The sequence below is a fragment of the Amyelois transitella genome, chromosome 15, assembly GCF_032362555.1.
Source record: "Amyelois transitella isolate CPQ chromosome 15, ilAmyTran1.1, whole genome shotgun sequence".
Taxonomy (NCBI): domain Eukaryota; kingdom Metazoa; phylum Arthropoda; class Insecta; order Lepidoptera; family Pyralidae; genus Amyelois; species Amyelois transitella.
The window spans coordinates 9218368-9234267 of NC_083518.1; positions in this window are offsets into that span (position 1 = coordinate 9218368).

Genomic DNA, 15900 nt, shown 5'->3' on the forward strand with positions numbered 1-15900 from the left:
AATTCCAATTCAATCAATCAAAATCATCTCCAACAATCCGTTGAAAAAAATTTAAATCACTTCTCACAATCATAAAGATTCACCATCACTCACTCAAAAATCATAATCACATGCGATTGTCCGGATGGCGTAGCGAAACTTGCGTAGCGGTGTCGTAGCCGATAGGACGACGTGTCTACGACGTAGCCGCACTCGTAGCACTGACATCCGCGCAGGCTCCGCGTTGAGTTTTGCTCCCGAATTACTGGGTATGTACTAACAACGGCGGTGCGCGTTCATAAATTATGATAAACTCACCAATTTAATTATGACACTTGGTGAGAATTTTTTATTGAGAGAATTTCGGATGATTGAACAACAATGGAACGAAATTACGATTTCTAGCTGACGCAAAATATGGAACGTAGAGAATCGAATAGATTTTTGATTCACTTTTTTTGATTTGATGAATCAATAGTATCGATGTTAAAATGTTCTAAGGTGCTCGATTAAGGTTGCCCTCACACTAAGCGTCTGTCGCGAGTGTCGAGGCTGCGTAGGCGCTACCAAGACGATGACGCTGAACGGATGCCCGGTATGTGAGGGCCTTAAAAATGTGATATGCGCATAGTAGAATGGTTCGACTGATGGTCCTACGGTGAAGGAAAATATCGTGATGAAACAGGCAATTGGATATCAGGTTCTCTTCCAAAGGTTACGGAGACTAGACAAAAGTCGCTTAGAATAAAATTATGTAAACATAAGTTTTGGTTATCACCTAAACACTGTCAAGTCGTAAGTCTGAGGCTTTTGTGATTGAAATATATTTATTAATACCTATTTATATTGTATCATCAATCTTTTAAGTTTTTATAATTTATTACAGAACAAGTAATTTAACTATGCTTTGATGGTAAAAAGTTATCTAAAAGATAAACTTCTGCGTTAAAAGATTAATTAATTTGTTTGTATTGAGTATACTTATATTATTTTAAAAAAATTTTGCATATTTTTACTTATCTCGTTGATATGGTATTACATGACAATTGAGTGAACTTACGTAGGTATATTTAAGTGAAATGTACACCTGAAATACTGAGATAAGTTTTGACCAAACTTTTTACGGTTGAATGCTTGCCTTAAGAATTTATGACCGAGTAGTTCGTCGAACTTTTACTTTTGCCCTGTTATAAGAAAAGGGGACTATTTTTTTTCTAATGAACCAAACAGCTTGTCGATAAAAAAGTGGAAAATATGTAGTAGTAACGCAGTGATAATACTCTTGTCCGTTACCCAGGAGGTCTCGGGTTCGAAGCCTGGTCTGGGTCCTGGATGTTTATCTATATAAGTATAAGTATTAATTATAAAATATAGTATCGTTGAGTTAACCTCGATCTCGTAACACCAGTCTCGAACTTAATACAAGTCTAACTCGATCTGTGAAATTTGTACCAAAAAAAGATATATTTGGGATATCTTAATGCTTCTATAACCTTTTTATTTTGTCCATTAGTTGGAAAGTTGAATTCAGTAAAAACGTTCCATTCTTAAATTACGTGGAACGGAATGTAATTTATTATCTCTGGTATTGTAAATCGTGCTTTTTTGCTTCAACGCATTAATATATTGAATCCAATAGAAATCTGAATAGTTTTTGCTTTATTTTTGAGGCTTCGTTGATTTAAACTAATTATGTTGCATTATCATGTTCGTAATATAAATTAGTCTCTTATTATTTACCTTTGTAGTCATAGATTAACTATTTATTAATTTAGTTAATTTACTTCTATAACCTTAAATATGTTCATTTGAATGGAGAAAACTCTTAACTCCACCGACAAGTGTAAGCTCCTAAATTTAAGAAATTGGTTAAGAAGAAGAAGTCTTAAATGTCCATGATATAATAGTAATAAAATAAGATAACATATTAACAAAATATGAAGTCCTCCGGAAAAAATACGTTATTTTTTTAATGTGTGTATGTAAAAAAAAATATCAGTCATAGTAGATGTTTATTTTATTATTTCAATGTACTACCAAATATAGGTGATGTTTGTAGAATTCAATACAACAAATAAATACAAGCTACTCATATTCTGACTTACTTAATTTTTTAGGCAAATGTTATTGAATACCACACAACTTTGCTAAGATTTCTTTACATTTAACTGGCAATTTAGAATGTTAGGCTATAGGAAACACTATTGAAAATTTTCATGAAAAGAAAACAATGTCTTTCATTGAATAAAAGTATAATGTGTACTATTTTTAAAAAGCGTATATCAAAAATTAATGCATTTTTAAATTAAATTTTCAATTCACATAGAAGTAGAATTATGGTCAAACCCGGAGGAAGTTAATTGCTGCTACTGAAACGGTTAAGGCTCAGTGTATTCATATCAATAAATTTCAAATTTGAAGAATTATTTATTTTTAATTCGTTTTTATTTATTTGTTTAAGGTAAAGTTTTTAAAACTCATGAATAATTTTTAAATATTATAAATAAATTACTGTTAAAAAAATTTAAATAAAAAAAATATTAACATTTTAGCCTAATACTGAATTTTTTTGCAATTTCGAAGAATCATGTTGTAGATAAGCTGAATATTCATTGTCTCTTACAGTACTAGCATAAATCACAAAGAATCAGTACGTTCATGTTTCAAAACCACTTTTCTATTTTACTTGCTTTATCAAATAGAAAAGTTTAGTGCGAAGTGAGCGGAGCAGATTCTACGTAGAAGAATCACCTAATCGAACCGCCAGATGACGACTGAATATAGTGAAATTTTCCACTCAAATCTTAAACACAACTAATAGCATATAGACATAATATAGAAAAAATAAAAACCGCTTTGTGTATTTAAGTGGAGATTTACAATCGTACCTACCTATCTTGTAGGATTTTATGTAATGGGTTGTTGTTAGTGGTCGTCCTTTGAGTGACTATTGAACCAAATTACTTGTTTAAAATTTACTATACATAATTTTATTAAATGCTGAGCTAATTTTGATTGCAAATTTTAGGTGAATCAATTAATTTTGATTAAACATATTTTTTTGTTATAACTTAATATACGATATGAAATAATGTGATTCATAATTGTAAATCAAGTTTTATATAATAAAATCAATGAGCTCATTCATTTTAAAATTTAATTTATTTATTATTGCCATTAATATTAGTCGAAGTACAGTTCATATTTTTATATTAATTAAATCTTAAGCAAACATCATCGCCTTAACAAATTTCATTCGCAACTAGGTATCGGAACTTTTTGCCCGAACTAAACTAAAATTGGTAAGGGTAATATCGTTGCGCAGTATAACTGCAAATTAGTGCAATATTGAATGTTGTTTATACACAAACTTCGTTCGGTTACAGCGGTCGAAAGGCAAACTTTTATTAGCATTTTTTCACTTCGTAGTTTTTCGATACGATGCGGTTTTTTTTTAAATTCAATTGCTTAATTGATTTGTTGTGATTGTAGAATATTTGCGAAGATACACACGTAAATTAAAACCAGATTACAACTAAAAGTCCCATTTATTCCCGTCCAGTCACCTCTAAATCACACAAGGTATATACATGCCAAACAAGTGTCCTTTCAGCCCTTTCGAGACTGTTGACCCAGTCTTCTCAGCAAGGGATGTAGACGTGATTATATTATGTATGTATGTATGTATGCCAAATTTAAAGACTAGATCTAGCAGTTCGTGCCGTGTGGTTCCCGGCACCAATACAAAAAAGAATAGAAAAACTCCATTTCTTTCCCATGGATATCGTAAAAGGCGACTCACAAAGGATAGGCTCACAAACTTGGGATTCTTTTTAGGCGATACGCTAGCAACCTGTTACTATTCGAATCTCAATTCTATCATTAAGCCAAATAGCTGAACGTGGCCATTCAGTCTTTTCCAGACCGTAGACTCTGTCTACCCCGCAAGGGATATAGACGTGACCATATGTATGTATGTATGTATCTAGCAGTTTAGGCTGCGCGTTTTGTCTCAGTCTGTAAATCAGTCGCTCAGTTGCTCATTTATGGAATAGATTTCGAGAGGGACTTCCACTTACCACGATCCTCGTATACTTCTAATATGACCTGATCTGTGACACACTTGCAAAAAAGGGGGAGAAAAAGTGACATATTTAAATTCCACAGTGAAAAGAATTATTTCAATCACCGAATTTTTAAACACCATTTTTGTGAAAAGGAATTTTATTAATTAAATAAGCTGTAGAATCATTCAATTACAGTTAAGCTACATTATAACTGGCAGTAGACATTTCTTCTTTTTAAATAATTATCAATAATAATCAACCATGGATCCAATACGGGTTAGGTTTACCTGCAAAGGTTGCGGAAGACAGGTGGGAGTCGCTTCGTGTAAAAACCTGACTCACCCAAACTAGGATTCATGGGCGAAGGCTGACCCCGGACTCCTCTCCAGAGAGGTGAGGATGAAACCGGGACAAAGCCATGAGGAAGAAGAATAAATTAATAGTAAAATAAAGTTACTAGCTGTGCCCGCGACTTCGTCCGCGTGAAATAGTTATTTTTGGCATCATTGAAGCCCACAAGGATGAATAATTTTCTCCGATTTTTTTCATATATTCCCATATTTCTTCGCTCCTAATAGTTTCAGTGTAATGTTATATAGCCTAAAGCCTTCTTCGATAAATGGTCTATTTAACACTAAAAGTATTTTTTATTTCGAACCAGTAGTTCCTGAGATTAGCGCATTCAAATAAACAAACAAACAAATATTTTCTTCAGCTTTATAATATACAAAGCGAAACTAGAAAGATGCATCGCATTGCATTCAAGTAAAAAGAAGTATGTCAAAGGAAATTGTAATTACATCACATTGTCTGTTCGATACTGGTGATTAAAATTGAATCTCCAATACTCACAGTCAAATATCACTCTTAAACTCACGTCCTTAAAGATCAATTTGTTTCAAAGATTTAAGCTAGAGAGACCGCATCTAGGGTTAAATTAATCCGATTGATTAAAGTTGTAAGTGGTGTGCAGAACAGCGAGTTCTTGGCATGCGCTTTTTACCGTGGTCTAGTAATATTAAATTATGATAAGTAGCCCGGGTTATGGTAAAATTAGTATTTTTTATTTTAACAAATTACTCAGATTGAGTTAGCATCACAGGGCACGGGGTTGACACTTACTTAAAAATTTTAATTTACTACTTCATATTTTTTGATCATTACTGACCTATTGAATTAGCGTACTTTTGTTTACGTTCATAGAAACGTTTTCCCCAAAAAGGTTGCTCTTTCTTCCAAACGTATATTGTTATTTATGGGTAATAAAGACATTTTGTACCGCAATACCATAAACCATTTTTAAGTACCAAAAAATATCTTAGGCAGTGCCGTGTGGTTCCCAGCACCAATACAAAAAAGAATAGGACCACTCCATCTCTTTCCCATAGATGTCGTAAAATACGACTTGGGATTCTTCTTTAAGGCGATGGGCTAGCAACCTGTCACTATTTGAATCACAATTGTATCATTAAGTCAAACAGCTGAACGTGGCCTATCAGTCTATTCAAAACTGTTGACTCTGTCTACCTCGCAAGGGATATAGACGTGATCGTGTCTGTATGTATGTACCGCAATACTTACCGTAAACCATTTTTAAGTACCTACCAAAAAATATCTTACACAGGAAAAGGCTCTTGCTAAGTCGCCGTTACATTTAGTTATTGCCTAGGCAATTTTAACTTAATTTTTGCACTGTGCGAAAACATTTCGCAACTTGCTTTTTAGTGCGCAAACTGAACTGCCAAGTTTTACGAGTGTTACAATGAGTTACGGTCAATTGAACGGTTAACAACTTCGGTTAGTTGTTGTTAAGTACATTTTAACGGTTACCTTTATACTTACGCGTTGTTACAATTTAATTGCTTTGAGATCGTTTTCTGTTATTTTGTATTTCTTCTTTGTATTCTCACTTCTTCTTCTCCAGCCACAGTAACATGGCACATGCGACGCTGTTTTTATATTACATTTTCGCAACGCTGAATTATTAATAACGACTATTTGAATCTCAATTCTATCATTAAGCCATTTAGTTGAACATTGTTTATCTTGATTTCAAGACTGTCTATCACGCAAGGGATATAAACGCGATTATAATGTAGAATGTATAACAGCCTCTGTGGCGCAGCGATAGTACGCTTGTCTGTGCCACTGGAGGTCCCAGGTTCGAGTTCCGGCCAGGGCATGATGAGAAAACAACTTTTTCTGATTGGCTTGGGTCTTGGATGTTTATCTATGTATATTATAAAATATAGTATCGTTGAGTTAGTATCTCGTAACACAAGTCTCAAACTTACTTCGAGGCTAACTCAATATGTGTAATTTGTCCTGTATACACACACATACACATAATCACGTCCATATCCCTTGCGGAGTAGACAGAGCCAACAGTCTTGAAAAGACTGATAGGCCACGTTTAGCTGTTTGGCTTTATGATGGAATTGAGATTCAAATAGTGACAGGTTGCTAGCCCATCGCCTAAAAGAAGAATCCCAAGTTTATAAGCCTATCCCTTAGTCGCCTTTTACGACATCCATGGGAACGAGATGGAGTGGTCGTATTCTTTCTGCCGGCACTGTAAATTCAAATTTATTTATTTTATTTCGAATGTAGATCGAATAGTTGTAGGCTTTTCTAGAATTCCACGGTCTTTGTTTCGTTACTAACAAGGTTCGCAGTTCAGTGAGGTAATTGTATGACAAACGATATCCCGCGCTGTGCGGCATTATTTTTTATATTTACGGCCATTTGCCGGGAATTAAAGCTTACTAGTAATGAGAGGATTTATGTTGTGATCAATTTTGTATAGCGTTTTGTAATTGCTTTTATGTTTGTTTATTTAATACCTCAAATAACCCCTCAACAGACCAACTAAGCAAAGTTTGCTCATCAATATTTGGACCGTTGACCATATAACAGCTTGCATTTTTCTTTAATATACTACATACACTCACCATGCCTTCTTACTATTTAGGAGTGGGGTTGGAAGATACGAAGGTTATGTGTATTGATGATGATTCACTTAATATGTTATTATAATGACGGATTATTGTAGTACATCATTAGGCCTTAACTCTTGCTTTTATAATGAAATCGATATTAAAATATCAACAGTGACAGCGGTTGTTAGCCCATCGCCTAAAAGAAGAATCCCAAGTTTAGCCTTTCTCTAATTAACTTTTATAATCTGCACGAGAAGAAAAGCATTTGGTACCCACATTATTTTAATTTTTGGGACCAGACCAGCATGGAAGCTTACACTAGATGAATGTGCTTGCTCCTATTCTTTGGTCGCCTTTTACAACATCCAAGGAAAAGAAATGGAGTGGTCCTATTCTAAAATGCCAACAACCACACTGCACTAAAAATAATCTGAAGTTAATGAGGCAACAAAATGAAGTTATTATTCAAGTTTAACTCTATTTTCTTTTCCAGACATACAATCTGAATTCCTATGAAAAGTAAATGAAAAACCGATATGCAGTATTGAAAATTAGTTAGAATATTCACTTTGCAACTCGGCGATGGAACTTCGATTCCCCGCGACATCGTAAGTTAGTTTTCTTACTTACGGTTTTATTTCTGCCCGTGTGCATTTTATTCATAAGGTTTTTACTGCATAATTTTAAACCGAAACGTTAGCGAAGATGTCTTTAAACTTCATTGTGTTCTTGGCGTTGTGGGTTCAATTTTAAACTTTGATGTTTTTCTTATAAGTTCTAAAGAATTAATGACATGGCTTTGAATTGTCCCTTTGGGAAAAGAGAGGTTAACATTGAGTATGTACATTTGATAACAGAGAAAACTTACCCATCTATGGTTCTGTTTTGAATGCTATGTAGACGTTAAAAACGTCGAATATAATATTCGTTTTAAGTTGAATTGTAATATTACAGATCAATAACAAAAAAACAACAAACATTTAGTGAAGGTTGCTATGGTCAGACCAGCGACGCCTCATGTAAAATGTGAATAACCTATACGAGAATCATAGTCAAAGGGACTCCCCTATTTTTTCTTCAGAGAGGTGAAGATGTCTTCTTCCTCCTGGCTATAGTTCTGGTTGCATCCTCACCACTCTGAAGAGGAGTTTGGGTAAACCCTTGACAATGGATCTCGGATTGGGTGAGTCAGGTTTTAACACGAAGCAACTTCCATATGATGATACAAAAAAGAATAGTACCACTCCATCTCTTTCGATTAAATTTCGGGATACGCTTACAAACTTGGAATTCCTCTTTAGGCGATGGGTGAGCAACCTGTCACTATTTGAATCTCAGTTCTATCATTAAGCTAAATAGCTGAACGTGGCCATTCAGTCTTTTCAAGACTGTTGGCTCTGTCTACCCCGGAAGGGATATAGACGTGACCATGTGTATGTATGAAGAAAGCCATTCAATATTAAATCATGTGTTGAACGCTGAGTCTAAATATGCTTCCTCAGCATAAATTTTCCGTGTCGATGCCAATGACAGCATCACAAATAAATGATCGAAAAACAAGCTAATGCAAATTCTCCAGAATTTAAAATAGCGTCGGTGGTCGAATTGGTAAGGTGCTTGGTTAAAATGCGTTATGCATAATAGGAACATAGGTTCAAATCCCACCTCTGCCATGTACCAATGACTACTTTCAGGCAGAAACATAAAGTCTTTATCAAAATATCAAATTAATCCAAAAAATACTCTTTTGCATTTTCAACTTAGTAATTCGGAATATCTTCGCTCGCACCCGCTTCGATACGCTGAACTTTCTGAAAAGGCGTCATTTGCATTACGAGTAAAACTGAATCGACACGGAAATGTGTGAAAAGACTGCTGACTACATTTTTTTTCTTTAATTTTGTAGGATTTTAAAGTTAAATGATTTTGATGAACTAAAATAAAAGGTTTAAAGAATCAGGTCCTTACAGATGTTTAAACACGGTGTTTTTAACATGAAAATTATAATACTCGTACAAAAGCATATCATCATTTTGTTGGGTGAACTAACATAATTATCTACCTTTTTGGCAGCATATAAGTTAGAATAAGATTTTTAAGTTATGTTAACTTGTATTTTAGGCTCCAATAAAATATTTTCTTCTTTCTTCTTTCTTCTTTCTTCTTTCTTCTTTCTTCTTTCTTCTTTCTTCTTTCTTCTTTCTTCTTTCTTCTTTCTTCTTTCTTCTTTCTTCTTTCTTCTTTCTTCTTTCTTCTTTCTTCTTTCTTCTTTCTTCTTTCTTCTTTCTTCTTTCTTCTTTCTTCTTTCTTCTTTCTTCTTTCTTCTTTCTTCTTTCTTCTTTCTTCTTTCTTCTTTCTTCTTTCTTCTTTCTTCTTTCTTCTTTATGTTTAGGTTTCGCTTTTTATTACGAGTTTGACGTGAATAGTGATAGTTTTACGCGCGCCCTACTACTTTTGCTACGGGAGCAGCTTCTAAATGTAAACTCTTAAACAACAAAAACAAATAGTCCCATTTATAACAAAATAAAACCAAGTAAAGAAATAAGCCACAATTTGAAATAACATTCCCACAAAGCCTCCACCACAATATTATTGCTAGTTTTAAACTCAAACCCTAACACCAGTCTCATGTCTAGATTTCTAGTATCATCCGCAATAACTCAAGGTCTAAACCCTTAAATGCACGCGTGCTATAACTCCTGACCATTATGACTGACCGGGATCAGTCAGGATCCCGTGGGCTAAAGTCAGATCACATTCAATCCAACCAGGCTTTATATGGGAGGATACTGCAGTATATTTTAGTTATATTGGGCGAGTTAACTTGTTATTATTTTTGTATTTGTGATTATTGGTATCTGTTTATTCATTCGCTACATAGTAAGAGTTAAATATATTTTAGTTCATTATTTTTTTAAGACTATTATTAAATCCATTTGTATAAGTTTTTGATAAGTAATAAATAATATTCTAAAGCTGAAGAGTTTGTTTGTTTATTTGAAAGCGCTTATCTCAGAAACTACGTTCGGTTCGAATTGAAAAATTATTTTTGCGTTGAATAGACCATTTATCAAGGAAGGTTTTAGGCTATAAAACATTACGCTGCAACTATAAGGAACAAAAACATAATGAGAAAAAAATGGGAAAATTATTCATCCTTGAGGGCTTCAATGATGCCCAAAATAACTATTCCACGCGGACGAAGTTGCAGGCACAGCTAGTCATTAAGTATAAGGCAATGATGATGGTATGGATATAGGAAATTTGCTGAAAATAATAAAATATTTGCGCTGGTAAATAAAAGATGATGCACGCTTAAAAACAGACTGTCATTTATTTTATTATTTTTCTTATTTTAAAATACAAAATGTAACTCCTTTACAAAAGAGTTCGGAACACTCTAAGGAGTTCGTAACAATGGATGATATCGTAAAAGTAGTGGATTTGAAAATACTTGGCAAAAGCAGTAAAACATCTGAAGTGACCTTAACATCCACCTAATTTTATAAAAGAGATAAAAGTCCTTGGTTTAGATATTTTGATTTTGTATGTAGTTTCTTTCTGTGTTTAAGGCGGTGAAGTTATACCTAGAGGATTTCCCAAAATTCCCACAGAGATGGAAACTAACGCGACATTTCCTTATATGTACATCGGCAGAGCCGCGTGCGCAGTCAAGCGATGTAAAATAAATAGTAAGAGATAATATTTTATTTTATTTCATATATTTGGATGATCAACAGTAAGTTTTACAATAAATAGCTTAAAATTAATAGTAATTTAATTCAAAGCATATTATAAAATCCAGCTTACTAAGTAAGCCTACTTGTTCCAGTTAACTCGTTCATTTCACTCGACCGATATGAACTGAGTATTGCGATCGTGTAAACTGTCGTTAATGCTTCTCGTATGTCGAGTGTCTTTTTATCCGCCATTTTTGAGGATCAACTTGATTTAGTATTTGAAAGCGTTTTATATTACCAAAGGCTACGTTAAAAGTATTATGGATGGCTAAAATAAATTATAAGTAAGTACTTGAAAAGGTAAAGCGGATTATTTCTTGCTCCATTTAAATGGTCAAATTTGATACGTTATTACATTTTTACCCTGTATTGCACCCTTCTATTTACCTTACAAAGGTATATTGTCACGTCTATATCCCTGGCGAAGAAGATAGAGTCAAACAGTCTTTAAAATACTGCAAGACCACTTTCAGCTGTATTGCTTAATGATGGAATTAAGATTCAAATAGTGTCAGGTGACAAGCCCATCGTCTACAAGAAGAATCCCAAGTTTATTAGCCTTTCCCTTAGTCGCCTTATACAAGTAATTCATTAATTTTATTTTGTATTTAACAAGAAGTATTTTGTTTTAATAAATATTCAAGAATTGCCAATAAATAACCTGCAGGGCTAACTTTATAATTATTTTGTTATTGCTTTAAATTTTATGCTTTATAAGTATGATTTATTTTTACTTGATACAAAATTACTTAATTCTGTTTCAGTGGTAATCAGTATTCTAAGGGTGGAAAATCATCACAGTGACTTATTATATGTATGTTTAAGTGAACCTCGATTCTTGCCACTATACATACATACATATAATCACGTCTATATCCCCTGCGGGGCAGACAGAGCCAAGAGTCTTGAAAAGACCGATTCAAATAGTGGCAGGTTGCTAGCCCATCAACTAAAAGGAGAATCCTTAGCCTATCCCTTAGTCGCCTTTTACGACATCCATGGGAAAGATATGGAGTGTTCCTATTATTTTTTTCTATTGGTCCCGAGAACCACACGTCATTAATGGTTGTCAAATATTGTCTTTATAAAAACAACGGTTTTCTTATACGCGCTCATAGATTTTTATATTTTTCCCTCACAAGTTTATAAATGCTGAATGTCGCGAAGTCTAGTCGAGTGCACTTGGTCGAACTTTTGAGTGCACAGTTTGGCAATCTGCCTATGTTGAACTACTTTTCTCAAAACGCCTTGCAATGTTTCCGTAACTTTCCCGAAACGTTTGTGTGGCAGAATTTATATTTGAATGACAGTCGGCATTTGTGATTCGTTATAAGTTTCACCTGCGACTTCATCTGCTTATATTTTCATACTTGTTACATACATACATACATAAAATCACGCCTCTTTCCCGGAGGGGTAGGCAGAGAGTACCTCGTTCCACTTGCCACGATCTCTGCATATTTCCTTCGCTTCATCCACATTCATAACTCTCTTCATGCAAGCTCGGCGGTTTCGGGTACTTTTGACCTGACCCTTTACCAGGACGTCCTTAATTTGATCAAGATACCTTACAATTGTAATAAGTATCATATTTTATTATCAGACGTAACCAAAAGAGTACTGATGTCCCGTGGAAAAAGATACAGTGGTTCTATTCTTTTTCTATTGGTTATATAGAATAGAATAAATTTATTTGCAAAATTGGATACATGATACTCGTATCACTTATTGACGTCACATCACTTAAATCTAATTATAACTACTACCGCTTCCAAAGCGCATGTGTAGACGAAGCGGCGGAACAAAATACACTACAGCATTTTCATCGGACGTCAACGTCAATATATTTTTCAAAAACATTTTGTGAAATTGTGCTAAGGGTTTAGGTACAAGTTAGCACCATTCCCTGATTTTGATTCCCTCTTATTTAATTTGAAGTAAGTAAATAAGAACGAAATGAACCATCCATTTTTCCATAATTAATTCGTTTGACATAGGGAAGTTCACAATTTGCTTTTGAAAATTATAAGAAGTCCTTTATAAATGAGGTGGAATAAAAAAAAAGTTAATTGCTTAAACGCCGTAAGCAATGAGCAGGGCTAACGTGGATATAAAAATAATGGAATTATTGTTGTAACCAATCCTATTCTACGTTAAAAATAAAATAAGAAATATATTTTGATTTGTAACTTTTACCGAATAGTATATGTTTGTATGTTATATACTTTACGCGTTGTGTCGCTTAGGTAAAACGTCGCAAGTAAAAGAGCTGAGAGATAATTTAAAGATCCATAGAATAACATACATACCTACATACATATAATCACGTCTACATCCCTTGCTTGGTAGACAAAGCCAACAGTCTTGAAAAGACTAATTCAAATAGTGACCGGTTACTAGCCCATCGCCTAAAAGAAGAATCCCAAGTTTTTAAGCCTATTCCCTTAGTCGCCTTCTTTTTTTCTATTGGTGCCGGGAACCACACGGAACAAAGTGTTTTTGTTATTGCGCGACAACTTGCAAACCGTTGGTCTGATTTATATGAAATTTAAAATTTATTTAGGATCTGTTAATAATTTCTTTAAGTTTGTAAGACATCAAAATCGGTCAAGTATTTTTTGAGATATTCACAATTATGTAAAAAACAAAAGCTTTCGCGAGGTCTTAGTTGATATTACTTGTCGATAGGTCGAAGTAATATCGAAGGTTGATAAGAGTATTATCATATTATATCATAATATATACCTAGTATATAATAGTAATATCATACATACATACATAAAATCACGCCTCTTTCCCGGAGGGGTAGGCAGAGACTACCTCTTTCCACTTGCCACGATCTCTGCATATTTCCTTCGCTTCATCCACATTCATAACTCTCTTCATGCAATAGTAATATTACTCTATATATAATAGTAATATCAACCTTTAAGTAAGTAACCTTCTCTTAGCACAGGTACTAGGGGAGTGTTTTCAAATTTCAAGAAGATATTTCAACTTATTCTTCAAATCTTGCTCCCTATACTGAAAGCCTTTAAAGTTGTAAATTAAATGTGGTGAATAAGTCACAAGTGTCATAAAACGGTGTTAAAACACGCAACTTAAACCTAAGTATTAAACTTGAGGTAATAAAGTTGACGTTAAGACTTCACTGCACTGCGATAGGTGGTATATGTATCTAGTATTATTTGTAAATACACAAATACTTTTTGATAATTTCACGAAAAATAAAAGAACAATATGTTGAACACACAATCAATGGAATTTATCTTAAAGCAATATAAAGTAGCCTTTGTTCTTTCTTAGGGTCAACTCTATCTCTGTACTAAAATTCATTAAAATCGGTTCAGTGGTTTAGGCGTTAACGCGTAACAACAGAATAACTTCCACATTTGTAATATGAGTAGGGATTAGATTATAATTAAATCTATTTTATCCATTAATTTCTATACAGAATTAAATCAGGAGTCTGTGTCCTATTAGTCAAACCTAATAAAGAATTATTTGCTAAACGCGGGTTTTCAAGAGGCAATTATTGTTACGCCATTTTAGAACTCATTTTAATATTCGAGCCTTTTAAATAAGGTTGCTTTTCCTATGTAAAGAAACCAAATTGAAGTTGTGTTTTTTTACCGGTTCAATTTCAAGCAATTATGAGGAAGTTTGTCTTGAAAAAAGTCTTGAAATGACTTATAGGCCACGTTCAGCTGTTTGGCCCTAATGATAGAATTGAGATTCGAATATTGACAGGTTGCTAGCCAATCGCCTAAAAGAAGAATCCCAAGTTTATAAGCATATCCCTTAGTCGCATTTTACAACGTCCATGGTACGAGATGGAGTGGTCCTATTCTGTTTTTTATTGGTGTCGAAAACCACAAAAATTACTCACGTTAATAAATTTAAAATCTACTAAAATGTACACGAATGGTCATTAGCTAAACCTGAAAACTAACACTCATAACATTGTTAGCCAAACAACTGAAATAACTATTACAAGATACGAAATAATGTAAACTACATAACATTTCGACAAAGAAACGAAAATTTCATTTCAAATTACGCGGCCAGTAACACCGCAGGCAAATAGCATATTTTTTGTTTATTTTTGTAAATACTCGTACATTCATAGGATCTGTAATGTGTCAGGAATATAAGTAGGTATAGGTACTAGCTGTTTCCCGCAGTATCGCCCGCGTGAATTTAGCGCCATCTGTAAAAAAGCGAAGAAACCAGCACCACTTAAAAGCAACGAATTAAACGTCACCTACAAAATAATACAAGTTTTCGCAAATCCCACGGGAATTATATTTTTAACGGGGTAAAAGGTTTTACCTATGTCCTTCTCCTAACTCTTAGTTTTATTAATTATATAAACGTGATATTTCCAGAAGATTAATTCAGTTGATCCGTAAAGATAGGTAACAAACAAACCAATATTTCGCATTTATAATATTAGTCGGGATGTAATTACTATTGGTATAATGAAAATGTGCAGATATTAACAATAAACGTTGTATAAATTTATATAATGTGACCTTTGAATGCGAAACTTACCCATCATGATAAAACAACAAGTCTGGATGTCCATGTACAGGATTCCTTACGATTTTAATCAGTTTAACAACATCGGTTAGCCCTTAAACTAATGTACACAACTCAAAAATAGTCATTACTACATGGCCATAGCCACCACCAACACTCTCTTTATGTATGTATAATATATATACCTCTTAATTTTACTGAGTAGACAGATGCAGTAGTCTCAACAAGAATATCACGTTTACCTGAATGGCTTTATAAGTGAGTAAATATTATTTTGTTTAACACTTATGAGCGAGTATTATTCTGATTCCTTTAATCGTCTTGTACGATATATTACAGCGAGTTAATTAACAAACAACTAATATGGTAATGTGGCCACATTATAGTCGGGACAAGCTGAATTAAACTCGTAACATAGTTCAGTATGGTTAGCTCACTATGTTAGCATACTCGTACTATGTTATATTAATTGCATTGCACAGATGTGCAATGTGCATCTCATTTCTTAATGGCTATTTGTGTTATATTGCTTCGCCAGGTAATGTGTGTTTGATTACAAATGTATCGAATTGTGCCATATGGTTCACGTCACTTACGGACCGCTCGATCTATGTCAAATCGTAAAAGACGACA